This window comes from Cherax quadricarinatus, unplaced genomic scaffold (genome assembly GCF_038502225.1).
Source record: "Cherax quadricarinatus isolate ZL_2023a unplaced genomic scaffold, ASM3850222v1 Contig1770, whole genome shotgun sequence".
Classification (NCBI taxonomy): domain Eukaryota; kingdom Metazoa; phylum Arthropoda; class Malacostraca; order Decapoda; family Parastacidae; genus Cherax; species Cherax quadricarinatus.
The window spans coordinates 48,677-67,917 of record NW_027196796.1 but is presented as its reverse complement, the minus strand read 5'-3'; the positions used below and the strand labels follow the sequence as shown (position 1 = coordinate 67,917).

The window sequence follows — 19,241 nt, the reverse complement described above, 5'->3', positions numbered from 1 at the left end:
GCACACGCCTCGACTCACAGACCATCCGCATTGGTTTTGCCCTTAGACTTGCTGCCCCTATTCTCGCCGAACACAGGTTTATTTGCGGTAGTGAATCGAAAGACCGATTCGGGTACCACAGTCTTGTGTGCTGTAGATCTGAGGGAAAGACTGCAAGGCATGAAGAGGTTAATAATATCAAGAGGAGCCTCTCAACAGTTAGGGCCCCTCAAGGAAGGTTCCTTGATGTTGGTGAGGGGCTCTTGATTTAGGGAATTGGATCTGTGCTCCAGTTCCCCGAATTAAGCCTGAATGCCTTCCACATCCCCCCCCCAGGCGCTGTATAATCCTCCGGGTTTAGCACTTCCCCCTTGATTATAATAATAATAATCAACAGTTAGGTGTCTGGCAATAAGGGAGCCACCCCAACTATACAGTCTGACGATAACCAAAAGCGTCCAGATGGTATCACCCTTCAAGCCTGGACAGACGGCAAGCAGATGGTATAGGACAACACATATGCATCTACAATGGCTGATTCCTATCTTCAATATACCAGGGAGGAAGGAGGAGCAGCTGCCAGCTTCAGGAAGTCCAGAAAGTCTAGAAAATACGATGAACTTGCCCATCATTATATGTTCATTCCCACAGGCTCGGAGACTTTTGGCCCATGGGAAAAGAGTGCATCTAAGTTCCTTACGGAGCTGGGCAAAAAACTCATCAGGGTAAATAGGGCGGCTAGTTTTCCGTTCCAGTGATTTAGCGCTGCGATTCAGAGGGGTAATGCCTGCTGTATCTTGGGCACGCGCCCCAGCTCTGAGGAGCTGGATGAGATTTTCGCATTGTAATTTTTGACAAATACGTAGCAATACGTACCTGAAATATATCACTTAAACCTTCTCATGTACTATATATGTCATCTTTATACCAGCAATGTATCTTTTAAATACTGTATACCATATTATGCAATAAAATATACCTATTAGTTAGAAAATTAAAAGATGGGGTGCTAGGGGAAGTGGAATACTCAAACGGCTTCAGGAAGAAATCCAAAAATTCTTCCTCGAAGCCTTTCTTTCCACTTCCCCGAGGCTATGAGTCCCACAATTTACGCCAGAGGTGGACTCCATTTTTTGAGAAATATGCCACTTGGTATATATACACAAGATATTACTACCGGCGTATATACACTGAAAGATAATGTTGCCGGTGTATATACACTGAGAGATATTGCTATCTGTATATATGCACTGAGATATATTGCTACTGGTGCATATACACTGAAATATAATAATCAGGTTTTCCACCGCCATTGATGTTAATATTAAATTTCCATTATCAATGAGTCCAAGTAGAAGCTTAGTCAAGTTTGTGAGGGTTAGAAAACAGGCGCTGGAGAGAACGTCACTGCTGATACCAGTTCATGAGGCTTATCACGTTTATCTTGAATAAACGCTTAGTCTATACACGGTGAAATGATTGGAGGCAGCTGTCACAGGCAGCACACACACACACACACACACACACACACACACACACACACACACACACACACCAGTGCTGTTTCTGGTATTTGTGAACGACATGACGGAAGGAATAAACTCCGAGGTGTCACTGTTTGCAGATGACGTGAAGTTGATGAGAAGAGTTCATTCGATCGAAGACCAGGCAGAAATACAAAGGGATCTGGACAGGCTGCAGACCTGGTCCAGCAACTGGCTCCTGGAGTTCAATCCCACCAAGTGCAAAGTCATGAGGATTGGGGAAGGGCAAAGAAGACCGCAGATGGAGTACAGTCTAGGGGGTCAGAGACTACAAACATCACTCAAGGAAAAAGATCTTGGGGTGAGTATTAACACCAGGCACATCTCCTGAAGCGTACATCAACCAAATAACTGCTGCAGCATATGGGCGCCTAGCAAACCTCAGAACAGCATTCCGACATCTTAATAAGGAATCGTTCAGAACCCTGTACACCGTGTACGTTAGGCCCATATTGGAGTGTGCGTCACCAGTTTGGAACCCACACCTAGCCAAGCATGTAAAGAAACTAGAGAAAGTGCAAAGGTTTGCAACAAGACTAGTCCCAGAGCTAAGAGGTATGTCCTATGAGGAGAGGTTAAGGGAAATCAACCTGACGACACTGGAGGACAGGAGAGATAGGGGGGACATGATAACGACTTACAAAATACTGAGAGGAATTGACAAGGTGGACAAAGACAGGATGTTCCAGAGACTGGACACAGTAACAAGGGGACACAGTTGGAAGTTGAAGACACAGATGAATCAAAGGGATGTTAGGAAGTATTTCTTCAGCCACAGAGTAATCAGGAAGTGGAATAGTTTGGGAAGCGATGTAGTGGAGTCAGGATCCATACATAGCTTTAAGCAGAGGTACGATAAAGCTCATGGTTCAGGGAGCGACCAGTGAAGAGGCGGGGCCAGGAGCTTGGAATCGACCCCTGGAACCTCAACTAGGTGAGTACACACACACACACACACACACACACACACACAAGAGCAGTGATGGCCGAGTGGTTAAGGCGTCTGACTAGAAATCAGATGGGATCTTCCCGCGTAGGTTCGAATCCTACTCACTGCGGCATAATATTTTACAGAGTAGTCAGTAAGTGGAATAGTTTGGGAAGCGATGTAGTGGAGGCAGGATCCATACATAGCTTTAAGCAGAGGTATGATAAAGCTCACGGCTCAGGGAGAGTGACCTAGTAGCGATCAGTGAAGAGGCGGGGCCAGGAGCTCGGACTCGACCCCCGCAACCTCAACTAGGTGAGTACAACTAGGTGAGTACACACACACACACACACACACACACACAAACAGGAAATATTTCTTCAGCCATTGAGATGTCAGGAAGTGGAAAAATCTGGAGAGTGATGTAGTGGAGGCAGGATCCATCCATAGCGTTAAGAAGAGATACGATAAATCTCATGGAGCAGGGGAAAGGGTGGACCTAGAAGCGACCAGCAAAGAGGCGGGGCCAGGAGCTGTGAATCGACCCCTACAACCACAAAAAGGTGACACACACACACACACACACACAGCCTTAAGGATATTAGGAAGTGGTACAATCTGGATAGTAAAGTAGTAGAACGAGGATCCATACATATTTTTAAGAGGAGGTACGATAAAGCTCTCGGAACCGGGAGAGTGGACCTAACAGTGACCAGTGAAGAGGCGGGGCCAGGAGCTATGCATCTACCCTTGCAACCATTTATATTTGAGAGGGAGCAGAAATGCTGTGTGCCATTAACCAGAATCTTCAACACATCGCTTGAAACTGGGCAACTACCTGAGGTATGGAAGACGGCAAATGTAGTTCCCATTTTTAAAAAAGGAGACAGAAAAGAGGCACTAAACTATCGACCAGTGTCACTGACGTGTAAAGTATGCAAAGTCATGGAGAAGATTATCAGGATGAAAGTAGTGGAGCACCTGGAACGGAACAAGATTATAAACGACAACCAACATGGATTCATGGAAGGCAAATACTGTGTCACAAACCTTCTGGAGTTTTATGAGAAAGTTACAGAAGTAAGACAAGAGAGAGGGGTGGGTTGATTGCATTTTCTTGGACTGCAAGAAGGCCTTCGACACAGTTCCTCACAAGTGATTAGTGCAGAAACTAGAGGATCAGACGCGTATAACAAGAAGGGCACTGCAATGGATCAGAGAATACCTGACAGGGAGGCAACAACGAGTCATGGTACGTGATGAGGTATCACAGTGGGCACCTGTGACGAGCGGGGTCCCACAGGAGTCGGTCCTAGGACCAGCGCTATTTTTGGTATATGTGAATGACATGATGGAAGGGATAGACTCAGAGGTGTCCCTGTTCGCAGATGATGTGAAGTTAATGAGGAGAATTAAATCAGATGAGGATCAGGCAGGACTTCAAAGAGACCTGGACAGGCTGGATACGTGGTCCAGAAACTGGCTTCTCGAATTCAACCCTGCCAAATGCAAAATCATGAAGATCGGAGAAGGGCAAAGAAGACCGCAGGCAGAGTACAGGCTAGGTGGCCAAAGAATGCAGACCTCGCTCAAGGAGAAAGATCTTGGGGTGAGTATAACACCGAGCACGTCTCCGGAAGCACACGTCAACCAGATAACTGCTGCAGCATATGGGCGCCTGGCAAACCTGAGATTAGCGTTCAAGACTCTGTACACTGTGTACGTCAGGCCCATACTGGAGTATACAGCACCAGTTTGGAATCCGCACCGGGTCAAGCACATTAAGAAATTAGAGAAAGTGCAAAGGTTTGCGACAAGGTTAGTTCCAGAGCTGAGGGGAATGTCCTACGAAGAAAGGTTAAGGGAAATCGACCTGACGACACTGGAGGACAGGAGGGTTAGGGGAGACATGATAACGACATACAAAATACTGCGTGGAATAGACAAGGTGGATAGAGACAAGATTTTCCAGAGAGGTGTTTTATCTCCGTTATGCGCGCCGTGAAGGTTCTCCGTACATTTTCTAGGTCAGCAATTTCACCTGCCTTGAAAGGTGCTGTTAGTGTGCAGCAATATTCCAGCCTAGATAGAACAAACGACCTGAAGAGTGTCATCATGGGCTTGGCATCCCTAGTTTTGAAGGTTCTCGTTATCCATCCTGTCATTTTTCTAGCAGATGCGATTGATACAATGTTATGGTCCTTGAAGGTGAGATCCTCCGACATGATCACTCCCAGGTCTTTGACGTTGGTTTTTCGCTCTATTTTGTGGCTGGAATTTGTTTTGTACTCTGATGAATTTTTAATTTCCTCATGTTTACCATATCGGAGTAATTGAAATTTCTCATCGTTGAACTTAATATTGTTTTCTGCAGCCCATTGGAAGATTTGGTTGATGTCCGCCTGGAGCCTTGCAGTGTCTGCAATGGAAGACACTGTCATGCAGATTCGGGTGTCATCTGCAAAGGAAGACACGGTGCTATGGCTGACATCCTTGTCTATGTCAGATATGAGGATGAGAAACAAGATGGGAGCGAGTACTGTGCCTTGTGGAACAGAGCTTTTCACCGTAGCCGCCTCAGACTTTACTCTGTTGACTACTACTCTTTGTGTTCTGTTTGTGAGGAAATTATAGATCCATCTACCAGTTTTTCCTGTTATTCCTTAAGCACGCATTTTGTGCGCTATTACGCCATGGTCACACTTGTCGAAGGCTTTTGCAAAATCTGCATATATTACATCTGCATTGTTTTTGTCTTCTAGTGCATCTAGGACCTTGTCGTAGTGATCCAGTAGTTGAGACAGACAGGAGCGACCTGCTCTAAACCCATGTTGCCCTGGGTTGTGTAATTGATGGGTATCTAGGTGGGTGGCGATCTTGCTTCTTAGGACCCTTTCAAGCATTTTTATGTTAAATTAGACACATGTGCAACTCTTGGGTATCTTTATTGAGGAAACGTTTCGCCACACAGTGGCTTCATCAGTCCATACATAGGAGAAACTTGAAGAACAGGAGGAGAATGAGGTAATCAGTCCCTCAACCTTGAGTCGATGTGGTCAGTCCATCAATCTTGGATAGAATACGGCATTCATCTACAATCCTGTCAAACACTGCAACTTCTTGGGATCTTAATACTTGGGAATTCTTCGCTTGCCTAACCCTTGGGCACGACCTACTTCCACATTGGACAAATGTGACACCACCTACGACTGCTGCACCTCTCATGCCATACGGTTTATAAACTGCTTCTCCGCTCATATGCCGTATTCTGTTCAAGATTGATGAACTGACCACATCGGCTCAAGGTTGAGGGACTGATTACCTCATTCCCCTCCTGTTCTTCAAGTTTCTCCTATGTATGGACTGATGAAGCCACTGTGTGGAGAAACGTTTCCTCAATAAAGATACCCAAGAGTTGCACATGTGTCTAATTTAACAACATGTCGGTTCTTTGAACCATTCATCTACAAAAGATTTTTATGATATGGGATATTAGTACTATTGGTCTGTAGTTCTTTGCTGTTGCTTTACTGCCCCCTTTGTGGAGTGGGGCTATGTCTGTTGTTTTTAGTAATTGTGGGACGATCCCCGTGTCCATGCTCCCTCTCCAAAGGATGGTAAAAGCTCGTGATAGGGGCTTCTTGCAGTTCTTGATGAACACGGAGTTCCATGAGTCTGGCCCTGGGGCAGAGTACATGGGCATGTCATTTATCGCCTGTTCGAAGTCATTTGGCGTCAGGATAACATCAGATAGACTTGTGTTAACGAAATTCTGTAGCTCTCTCATTAAAAATTAATTTTGATCTTCGATTCTCAGTCTGGTTAGTGGCTTGCTAAAAACTGAGTCATATTGGGACTTGAGTAGCTCACTCATTTCCATGCTGTCATCTGTGTAGGACCCATCTTGTTTAAGTAGGGGCCCAATACTGGATGTTGTTCTCGACTTTGATTTGGCATAAGAAAATAAATACTTTGGGTTTCTTTCGATTTCATTTATGGCTTTTAGTTCTTCCCGCGATTCCTGACTCCTATAAGATTCCTTTAGCTTAAGTTCGATGTTTGCTATTTCTCTGACCAGTGACTCCCTACGCATTTCAGATATATTGGCCTCTTTTAGCAGCTCTGTTATTCTTTTCCGTCGCCTGTAAAGGGAGCGCCTGTCTCTTTCTATTTTACATCTACTCCTCCTTTTTCTTAAAGGAATAAGCCTTGAGCATACATCGAGTGCCACCGAGTTAATCTGTTCTAGGCATAAGTTGGGGTCTGTGTTGCTTAGTCTATCATCTCAGCTTATATCGTTTAGGGCTTGGTTTACTTGGTTCCACTTTATGTTCTTGTTATTGAAGTTGAATTTGATGAAGGCTCCCTCGTTACTGATCCCATTTTGTCGGTCTGGGGCTCCGCACATGCATGTCTGAACCTCGATTATGTTGTGATCTGGGTATATTGTTTTTGATATGGTGACATTTCGTATCAGATCATCATTGTTAGTGAAGATGAGGTCTAGTGTATTCTCCAGTCTAGTAGGCTCTATTATTTGCTGGTTTAAGTTAAATTTTGTGCAGAGATTTAAAAGCTCGTGTGTGTGTGAGTTCTCGTCAGAGCTGCCTCCTGGTGGTATCTCTGCAACAACATTATTTGCTATATTCCTCCATTTTAGGTGCCTCAAGTTGAAATCCCCCAGGAGCAAGATGTTGGGGGCAGGCGCTGGCAGATTTTCCAGACAGTGGTCAATTTTTGACAGCTGTTCCTGGAATTCCTGGGACGTTGCATCCGGAGGCTTGTAGACTACCACAATGACTAGGTTTTGGTTCTCGATCTTCACTGCTAAAACTTCCACTACATCATTTGAAGCATTAAGCAGTTCTGTGCAAACAGTGACTCTGCGATATACAGGCCAACCCACCCCCTCTCCCAACCTTTTGCTTATTCACTCTGTCGTATTTGTATAGGTTGTAACCTGGGAAGTATGTTAGGAAGTATTTCTCCAGTCATAGAGTGGTCATAAAGTGGAAAAGTCTGGCGAGTGATGTAGTGGAGGCAGGAACCATACATAGCTTTAAGACGAGGTATGATAAAGCTCAGGGAGCACCGAGAGAGAGGACCTAGTAGCGTTCAGTGAAGAGGCGGGGTCATCAGCTGAGTCTCGACCCCTGCAACCACAATTAGGTGAGTACAATTAGGTGAGTACAATTAGGTGAGTACAATTAGGTGAGTACACTCGGAACAGGATCATCATCAAAACTACAAGAACAAGGACGATTGATTGGAAATTTCACAAAGAAGCGAGCACGGGGATATTAGATAGTAGTTTTTCAATGTGAGTGCGGCAAATATGTGGATAAGGCAGTAGCTCAGTTCAAGTGAAGTCCATGGAGACGTTCAAGCATAGGAACGGCAAGTGCTAGATTGTCGGTCATTATGGTCGTTGGAATTCAGTCTCGTCACATATAAAGCTATGGAACCCAAGAAGGGAAAAGAAGACAGGAAACTGAGTACAGACCCAGGAGACAGATGCTGCTAACCTCACTTAGGGTAATAGAAAGTGGAATGACTTGGATGAAGAAGCAGTAACAGCTGACTCCATGCAGAGCTTTAATAATAGATATGCTAATGACCACGAGGCAAAGATGGAGGAAACCTGGTCATAACTAGTTACGAGGTGGGGGCTGAGAACTAACAGTCGACCTTGAAACTATAAACATTTGGGTACAAACAGGTGAGTAAACCTATAAATAAGAGCAGTACATACCAGGCTCTCAAGTATGAAAGACTCAAGAAATGCTAGTAACGACATGTTCAAAGTAACACATTCTCGAGTATGAAGCACCTGTTTGAAACCCTCTCATTTAATAGAACACAAAACTGAAACTCAGAGAAAACAGAGCATACAAACTTATGATTTAAAGGAATGAACTACGAAGAAAGGAGAGAGCTATGCTCTCTGTGCTCCGGAGCACAGAGAGAAAAGGCAAGAGCAGACTTTGTTATGGCTGAAACAATAACAAGAAGACTTAGTTAAAAGCTGCATAACCAAATTTGCCATAGAAATATAAAGAAAAAATATTTCCTCAGTTTAATAGCGGTAAAGAAGTGGAATGACCTAAAACAGCTATATATCTGAAGCACAATTTTTACAGGATTAAAAAAATATATGTAATTTAAAGGGTAACTTCATTCAGTCGGAAATTGTGAGGTAGGGAGTCATGAGTCAGAGCTTAACCTTGCACAATCAACTAAGGAGATATATGACAGCTCCTCCTGGTGAGAAAGAAGTTACATGAAAAAAAACTGAAAAGGCTCAATGGCTGTTATTGGATGACAGGGAGAAAAATAACAGATATGAAAATATGACGTCATGAGGTGCGAGGAAATAGAGAAACAAAAGAAAGTTTCTTAGCACCAACGAGAACAAGACGACACAACTGTAAACTTAAACATGCTACTAGCACAGCCCAGCTGCTGTAACTACGAACACTGATGACGATACTACTAGCACAGCCCAGCTGCTGTAACTACGAACACTGATAACGATATTACTAGCACAGCCCAGCTGCTGTAACTACGAACACTGATGACGATACTACTAGCACAGCCCAGCTGCTGTAACTACGAACACTGATAACGATATTACTAGCACAGCCCAGCTGCTGTAACTACGAACACTGATAACGATATTACTAGCACAGCCCAGCTGCTGTGACTACGAACACTGATAACGATATTACTAGCACAGCGCAGCTGCTGTAACTACGAACACTGATAACGATATTACTAGCACAGCCCAGCTGCTGTAACTACGAACACTGATAACGATATTACTAGCACAGCCCAGCTGCTGTGACTACGAACACTGATAACGATATTACTAGCACAGCCCAGCTGCTGTGACTACGAACACTGATAACGATATTACTAGCACAGCCCAGCTGCTGTGACTACGAACACTGATAACGATATTACTAGCACAGCCCAGCTGCTGTAACTACGAACACTGATAACGATATTACTAGCACAGCCCAGCTGCTGTGACTACGAACACTGATAACGATATTACTAGCACAGCCCAGCTGCTGTGACTACGAACACTGATAACGATATTACTAGCACAGCCCAGCTGCTGTAACTACGAACACTGATGACGATACTACTAGCACAGCCCAGCTGCTGTGACTACGAACACTGATGAATTTACTACTAGCACAGCCCAGCTGCTGTGACTACGAACACTGATAACGATATTACTAGCACAGCCCAGCTGCTGTGACTACGAACACTGATGATACTACTAGCACAGCCCAACTGCTGTAACTACGAACACTGATGACGATACTACTAGCACAGCCCAGCTACTGTAACTACGAACACTGATGATACTACTAGCACAGCCCAGCTACTGTAACTACGAACACTGATGATACTACTAGCACAGCCCAGCTACTGTAACTACGAATACTGATGACGATACTACTAGCACAGCCCAGCTACTGTAACTACGAATACTGATGACGATACTACTAGCACAGCCCAGCTACTGTAACTAAGAACACTGATGATACTACTAGCACAGCCCAGCTACTGTAACTACGAACACTGATGATACTACTAGCACAGCCCAGCTACTGTAACTACGAACACTGATGATACTACTAGCACAGCCCAGCTACTGTAACTACGAACACTGATGATACTACTAGCACAGCCCAGCTGCTGTAATTACGAACACTGATGATACTACTAGCACAGCCCAGCTACTGTAACTACGAATACTGATGACGATACTACTAGCATAGCCCAGCTACTGTAACTACGAACACTGATGATACTACTAGCACAGTCCAGCTACTGTAACTACGAACACTGACGATACTACTAGCACAGTCCAGCTACTGCAACTACGAACACTAATGATACTACTAGCACAGCCCAGCTACTGTAACTACGAATACTGATGACGATACTACTAGCACAGCCCAGCTACTGTAACTACGAACACTGATGATACTACTAGCACAGTCCAGCTACTGTAACTACGAACACTGATGATACTACTAGCACAGCCAGCTACTGTAACTACGAATACTGATGACGATACTACTAGCACAGCCCAGCTACTGTAACTACGAACACTGATGATACTACTAGCACAGTCCAGCTACTGTAACTACGAACACTGATGATACTACTAGCACAGCCCAGCTACTGTAACTACGAATACTGATGACGATACTACTAGCACAGCCCAACTACTGTAACTACAAACACTGATGATACTACTAGCACAGCCCAGCTACTGTAACTACAAACACTGATGATACTACTAGCACAGCCCAGCTGCTGTAACTACGAACACTGATGATACTACTAGCACAGCCCAGCTACTGTAACTACAAACACTGATGATACTACTAGCACAGCCCAGCTACTGTAACTACAAACACTGATGATACTACTAGCACAGCCCAGCTACTGTAACTACGAACACTGATGATACTACTAGCACAGTCCAGCTACTGTAACTACGAACACTGATGATACTACTAGCACAGCCCAGCTACTGTAACTACAAACACTGATGATACTACTAGCACAGCCCAGCTACTGTAACTACAAACACTGATGATACTACTAGCACAGCCCAGCTACTGTAACTACAAACACTGATGATACTACTAGCACAGCCCAGCTGCTGTAACTACGAACACTGATGATACTACTAGCACAGCCCAGCTACTGTAACTACAAACACTGATGATACTACTAGCACAGCCCAGCTACTGTAACTACAAACACTGATGATACTACTAGCACAGCCCAGTTACTGTAACTACAAACACTGATGATACTACTAGCACAGCCCAGCTACTGTAACTACAAACACTGATGATACTACTAGCACAGCCCAGCTGCTGTAACTACGAACACTGATGACGATACTACTAGCATAACTGCTCCTGTAGCTTCAAACAGTTAATCACACATACCATCACTACCAAATATAAAATATACAATGGTGTGTTGCTATTGTTTGATAACACCAACTTAACATTAATTCGTTATAATGTTCGGTCTTCAGAGATCCTAAACACAACTTCTCACTTTCACCACACAGTAAAATTCTCATTTCACCCAACTAATAAATAATGCGTTAAGTGACAAATTAAACACTTATAGTTAAAAGAGAGATTTAGTAGTAGTAGTAGTAGTAGTAGTAGTAGTAGTAGTAATAATAACAACAATAATAATAATAATAATAATAATAATAATAATAATAATAATAATAATAATAATAATAATAATAATAATAATTTTGAGTCACACAAGGAAAGCAGTAGGTATACGTGAATTAGGACAAAATTAGGAACAAAATAAAGACACTAAATATGCAGAGCGTTTCATGTACTAATTACTAATCACCGCAAAAGACCTTGTGTGGCATAAGGGCTTCTTACTGCAGGCTTCTACCTGCATGCAGCAGCATACTGCCAATCATATTAAAGAAAAGATACAGGTGGCGAGCAGTTTTTTATTTTGATAACGCTTCGTTCTATGTAGCGGTGTAATGCAATAAAGGTTTGCTCAGCGCTTATGTCTTGTCTTTCAGCTACCATATGAGCGACGCTTAAAATCACTTGGGCACTGTAAGTGTTCCACGCACTGCTGTGGGTAATCTACGCTACAATCTGAGTGTTCATTGTTTTGTTGAATCCGGCGGTTTTATCGACCCTCCTGATAAGGTGTATCGTGCAGAGCATACAGCATGGCAGTAGTGGTCTGGAACCCGGCAGGGTAGTGTGTGTGTGTCTGTGTGTGCCTGTGTGTGTGTCTGTGTGTGCTCCTGCCCAGTGTTTTACTAGGATTGTACATGGACAAAAGTGGAACCTGGCAAGGTGGGAGGTGTTTATCTGTGTTCCTGTCCGCTGCTGCACCGGGAGTCTACCAAAAGCGTACAGGGATAGTAATGAACTACGGACTGAACCTCAGCATTATCATCCCTTATTAGATCTGTCGTGGTGACCAACAGATGCTGACGCCTGCCTGTGGAAGGTGACCGCCTGTTTACCTCAAACGTAAGACTTAAATACTTTCACAGTCTAGTGTGTCATGAGCTACAGATTAATTTCATCCTCAGCAACAAATTACAGACAAAACCGTCGTGTAGTCTCATTTCCAGTATCTGAGATAATTATGAGTTATTACAGCTTATTAATACACTAATTTCCAAGTTTCTATTCATCTTTCTATACGTGAGTAAAGCCACAGTTCCTGGGCCTCATCTTATCAAAGACTATCCAGATAATTCTATATTGTATTTACACAAATAATCCGCACATAGGAGGGTGAAACTAGTTAATGGTCCGAGTCGGACCGAAACATCAGCCAAAATTTCATACTCCTGTGTGTGGGTCATTTGTGTATTGTTCCAGTCACTGTATTGCGCCTATCTATTCTTATTACATTTTATTTTCACATCAACACAGAGTAGGGTATCCCTATGTTACATTATTTGCTTGTGTGTTATACTTGCTGGGAAAACTATCTTCCTGTTGGTTTCCATGTGTCTCTTCCACCTGGTTTCCCAGTCCAACATTCTGTTTCAATCCACTTTATCGATTCCTGTGGGTATCTTGCATGCTGATATCATGTCCTACCTAAGTCTGTAAGATATTTATCTCTCAGTCTGTCTTTCAGGAGCCTCGGGGTCTTGATTTCAGAAACAAGTCTGATAGCAGATCCTAGGATCTTAAGTTTTTCTTATGTATTTATGTTGGTTCTATACTGGCGCTGCATACCTATGTTGGTCTCATGTGCGTATGGTGTATATCACACTAGGATAAAGTAACTATTGCACATCTCACTGAAATACCGAGAGAAACGTTGTCTTTAAAAGGGTTACTCTGCATTATATGTCTATTGAATAATAATAAGGGAAACTTTATTTAATCTCCTGAAAGTTGTGTGTTCTTAAATTTGTCAACGTTGCTCACGGACTATTTTGAACTATGTAAATGTTATGGTTCTGCCTGGGTGCATGTGTCCTGATGGTATCCTGTTTATGTGAGCTGCTGGTGACATTACTCGTGGTATTATGCTGCAGTTACTACTATTGTTGCTGCTGCTACTACTACTACTACTACTACTACTACTACTACTACTACTACTACAACTGCTGCTACTACTACTACAACAACTGCTGCTTCTGATATTACTATTAATACTGTCACTACTACTACTACTACTACTACTGCTACTACTACTGCTACTGCTATTACTATTACTTCTACCACTACTGTTGTCACTGCTACTACTACTACTACTAATACTACTATTATTTCTACCACTACTATTATTTCTGCTGCTACTACTACTACTATTGCTTCTACCGCCACTACTGTTGTTACTGCTGCTGCTGCTGCTACTACTACTACTACTACTACTACTACTACTACTACTACTACTACTACTACTACTACTACTACTACTACTACTGAAAATATAACACATCAGCCGTTTCCCACCGAGGCAAGGTGACCCAAAAAAGAATGAAAAAAACTTTCATCATCATTCAACACTTTCACCATCACTCATACATAATCATTGTCCTTGCAGAGGCGCTCAGATACGACAATTTAGATGTCCCTCCAAATTGCCAATATCCTAAACTCCTCCAGGACTCATCCCCGGCTAACCGTTTTCCTGAATCCCTTCACAAAATATTACCCTGCTCACACTCCCACGTTTAACACATATTATCCCCCAGTCCACACAGCAGGACTCGAACCTGCAAGCTCTGTATCAGAGTACACAGTACTATGATACAGAAGAGTGTGCAGGTTCGAGTCCTGCAGGTTCGAAAGTCTGTATTATTAATATATATATATATATATATATATATATATATATATATATATATATATATATATATATATATATATATATATATATATATATATATATATATATATATATATATTAATAATACAGACTTTCGTAAAGACAAGTTCTGCACTCGTAGATAATATTGTCATTCCCTGGATACGGTTGAGATTAACAATGAATGCATCCATAGTCTAACTGTCTGGCATAATGCTAATGTAAATAAATGTCCACGGAGTTACCTATATCATTACATTGTCCGAGTTGTTTACTAATATTGTCATCAGTGATACTGTGGTCCAGATAACCGAGGTGCGTGATGAAGTCGATGATTCAGTTGCATATAATTAACTTAGTATTCTTGTAAGATAGCCACGATAGCCACGATACCATTTTGACTGTGTTGGTATGGCAGGTTCAGCTGTCAAGCGTGCAATAAATACTGCATAATGTGTTCTCTTTTGTAAAGTACATTTTTTTAAACAGCGTCAAATAAAAAGTAGTGTGCAGACACGCTGTTCTGCGAGAGTTGCATTGTGGGAGCATCTGCAGTGTGCGACTATTGTGTCTTATGTGAGAGTTACACTGCGGGAACACTGTGTTGTGTGTTGGGGGTGTATGTATGTGTGTGTGTGTGGGGTGTGTGTGTGTACTCACCTAATTGAGGTTGCAGGGGCCAAGTCCTAGCTCCTGGTGTGTGTGTGTGTGTGTGTGTGTGTGTGTGTGTGTGTGTGTGTGTGTGTGTGTGTGTGTGTGTGTGTGTGTGTGTGTGTGTACTCACCTATTTGTACTCACCTATTTGTGGTTGCAGGGGTCGAGTCCTAGCTCCTGGCCCCGCCTCTTCACCGGTTGCTACTAGGCCCTCTCTCTCCCCGCTCCATGAGCTTTATCAAACCTCGTCTTAAAACTGTGTATGGTTCCTGCCTCCACTACGTCATTTTCTAGGCTATTCCACTGCCTGACAACTCTATGACTGAAGAAATTCTTCCTAATATCTCTCTGACTCATTTGTGTCTTCAACTTCCAATTGTGGCCTCTTGTTTCTGTGTCCCCTCCCTGGAACATCCTGTCTTTGTCCACCTTGTCTATTCCACGCAGTATTTTATATGTCGTTATCATGTCTCCCCTGACCCTCCTGTCCTCCAGTGTCGTCAGGCCGATTTCCCTTAATCTTTCTTCATAGGACATTCCCCTTAGCTCTGGAACTAACCTTGTTGCAAACCTTTGTACTTTCTCTAGTTTCTTGACGTGCTTTATCAAGTGCGGGTTCCAAACAGGTGCTGCATACTCCAGTATGGGCCTGACATACACGGTGTACAGTGTCTTGAATGATTCCTTACTAAGGTATCGGAATGCTGTTCTCAGGTTTGCCAGGCGCCCATATGCTGCAGCAGTTATCTGATTGATGTGTGCTTCCGGAGACATGCTCGGTGTTATACTCACCCCAAGATCTTTCTCCTTGAGTGAGGTTTGCAGTCTTTGGCCACCTAGCCTATACTCTGTCTGTGGTCTTCTGTGCCCTTCCCCTATCTTCATGACTTTGCATTTGGCAGGATTAAATTCGAGAAGCCATTTGCTGGACCAGGTGTCCAGTCTGTCCAGGTCTCTTTGAAGTCCTGCCTGGTCCTCATCAGATTTAATTCTCCTCATTAACTTCACATCATCTGCAAACAGGGACACTTCTGAGTCTAACCCTTCCGTCATGTCGTTCACATATACCAAAAATAGCACTGGTCCTAGGACCGACCCCTGTGGGACCCCGCTCGTCACAGGTGCCCACTGTGATACATCATTACGTACCATGACTCGTTGTTGCCTCCCTGTCAGGTATTCTCTGATCCATTGCAGTGCCCTTCCTGTTATATGCGCCTGATGCTCTAGCTTCTGCACTAATCTCTTGTGAGGAACTGTGTCAAAGGCCTTCTTGCAGTCCAAGAAGATGCAATCAACCCACCCCTCTCTCTCTTGTCTTACTTCTGTTATTTTATCATAAAACTCCAGAAGGTTTGTGACACAGGATTTGCCTTCCGTGAATCCGTGCTGGTTGGCATTTATACTCCTGTTCCGTTCCAGGTGCTCCACCACTCTCCTCCTGATAATCTTCTCCATAATTTTGCATACTATACACGTCAATGACACAGGTCTATAGTTTAGTGCCTCTTTTCTGTCTCCTTTTTTGAAAATGGGAACTACGTTTGCCGTCTTCCATACCTCAGGTAGTTGCCCAGTTTCCAGGGATGTGTTGAAGATTGTGGTAAGTGGTACGCACAACATATCTGCTCCCTCTCTAAGGACCCACGGAGAGATGTTGTCCGGTCCCATTGCCTTTGAGGTATCGATGTCCCTTAGCAGTTTCTTCACCTCCTCCTCATCTGTATGTATGTCGTCCAACACTTGTTGGTGTATTCCTTGTTGGTGTCCCCATCTGGTCTGTCCCCCCAGAGTCCTTCCTGTCTCTACTGTAAATACTTCCTTAAATCTCGTGTTGAGCTCCTCACATACCTCTTGATCGTTTCTTGTGAGTTCTCCACCTTCTTTCCTCAGCCTTATCACCTGGTCCTTGACTGTTGTCTTCCTCCTAATGTGGCTATACAGCAGTTTCGGGTCAGATTTGACTTTCGATGCTATGTCGTTTTCATACTGTCGCTGGGCCTCCCTCCTTATCTGCGCATACTCGTTTCTGGCTCTTCTACTAATCTCCTTGTTTTCCTGGGTCCTATGCCTCCTGTACCTTTTCCATTCTCTGTTGCACTTAGTTTTTGCCTCCCTACACCTTCGGGTAAACCAAGGACTCGTTTTGGTCTTCCTATTATTTCTGTTTCCCTTGGGAACAAAACTTTCCTCTGCCTCCTTGCACTTTGTTGCCACATATTCCATCATCTCGTTTACTGATTTTCCTACCATTTCTCTGTCCCACTGAACCTCCTGCAGGAAGTTTCTCATACCTGTGTAGTCCCCCCTTTTATAGTTTGGCCTGTCCCCTTCAGTTCCTGTTACCTTCTCCACTTGTAACTCTACTATATAGTCAAAACTCAGAACCACATGATCGCTAGCTCCAAGGGGCCTCTCGTAAGTGATGTCCTCAATGTCTGAACTGCTCAGGGTGAACACAAGATCCAGTCTTGCTGGCTCATCCTCCCCTCTCTCTCTGGTTGTGTCCCTGACATGTTGATGCATGAGGTTTTCAAGTACCACATCCATCATCTTGGCTCTCCATGTTTCGGGACCCCCATGTGGCTCCAGGTTTTCCCAGTCGATCTCCCTGTGGTTGAAATCGCCCATTACCAGTAACTTTGCTCTGCTCGAGTGAGCTCTTCTTGCCACCTCAGCCAGTGTGTCCACCATCACCCTGTTGTTTTCTTCGTACTCCTCTCTTGGCCTCCTGCAGTTCTGTGGTGGGTTATACATCACTCCAATGACTACTTTATGTTCTCCGGACTGAATTGTACCTACAATGTAGTCTCTTTCTCCAATCATGTCCATGCCTTCCATTTCCTCAAATCCCCATTGGTGTTTTATGAGCAGTGCAACCCCTCCTCCCCCTCTACTCCTTCTATCTTTCCTCAGGATCTGATATCCTGTTGGGAAGATTGTGTCTGTTATTGTCTCAGCGAGTTTTGTTTCTGTGACTGCTATGATGTCTGGGGATTTTTCACTGATTTTTTCATTCCACTCCTCATGTTTATTCGTTATTCCATCCGCGTTTGTGTACCAAACCTTTAGTTTCTTTTCTATCATTGTGGTCATGCAAGTATATTGGGGTTGGGGGAGCGAGAGCCTTGGTGGGGGCCTATATGGGGCTGTGGTGTAGGTGGGGTTTGTGTTGATGGGGGTGGGGTCAGAATGCCCATAAGGGACAGCTGTTGGGGTGAGGTTTGTGATATGGGGGTTGGTGGCAGAGGGAACAGTGAGTGGGTTGTAGTATAGGTTGCTCAGTTGCGTTGGGAATGTCGCGGGTGGAGTCTTTTGGTGGGAGATTCTGTGGGGTGTGTTTGCCCTTCCTCCTGTGTCTGGGTCCTGCTCATTTTCATTGCTTCTCGTTCCTCCTTGCGTCTCTGTACCCTCTCTTTCAGTGTAGTCCTTTCTTCTTGTGTTCTGTCGCGGTCGAGGTATACTCTCTGGTACCCCTCTTTGTCCCTCAGTCTTGCTTTCTCTTGCAGAATCCTGGTTCGAACTGATTCTTCCTTGAAAGTTACTCTGACAGGCCGTATCCTTCCACTCGCAAACCACCCAAATCTCTGAAAATTTGTCACCTGGGTCATATTGCCCTCCCCTATTGTTTTCATGATGCCTTCAATCATTTTTTTCTCCTCCTGTTTTATTTCTTCAAAGTTGGCCCCCTTGGCTTCTTGGAGCCCGTACACAAAAACTGACCTCGCCCTTTCCTCCTCCCACTGAGTCTCCATCTGCTTCCTCTGAGGCATTTTATTTCCTTCCATTGACATGTTCCTGCCTTCAGTCCCTGTCATATCTGAAACTTCTATTCTCAGTGAACTGTCTTTCCTGACCAGCTGTCCCTTGCTACTGCAGTTGGCTTTAGAATCTCTGCATATAACAAACCTTCATTGTCTTCGGACCTGTCGCTTGATCTTAGTGTGCTCATCGTCTTTTTCCTGGCCCCACGTGGGTCTGATAGGGCCTTCGTGTACGGCATGTCTCCGTTGTTGCTTACCATCCCCTTGTCTGTGCCTGACTTTGAATTTCCTTCATTGTCTTCGGACCTGTCGTTTGATCTCAGTGTGCTCATCGTCTTTTCCCTGGCCCCACGTGGGTCTGATAGGGCCTTCGTGTACGGCATGTCTCCGTTGTTGCTTACCATCCCCTTGTCTGCGCCTGACTTTGAATTTCCTGATGTCACATCTGAATTGTCATTTGTCTCTCTAATCTGTTTCAGGCTTTGCAGTTTCTCTTCT

General features: G+C 44.0%; 1 protein-coding gene and 1 non-coding gene across 3 annotated transcripts in view; both read left to right on the top strand.

The window, feature by feature from the left end:
- Nucleotides 1-2,499: 2,499 nt before the first annotated feature.
- TRNAS-AGA (transfer RNA serine (anticodon AGA)) lies at nt 2,500-2,581 on the top strand. Its single transcript has one exon. It is a non-coding gene; the product is annotated as a tRNA-Ser (tRNA).
- Nucleotides 2,582-12,186: 9,605 nt separating this feature from the next.
- LOC128685074 (solute carrier family 49 member A3) overlaps nt 12,187-19,241 on the top strand; it is a gene marked incomplete at its 3' end in the record, with an annotated part of 54,139 nt that continues 47,084 nt past the window's right edge. Inside the window, 1 exon segment of one of the 2 annotated variants that reach the window (XM_070081120.1) lies at nt 12,187-12,521. 2 annotated transcript variants of the gene reach the window in all.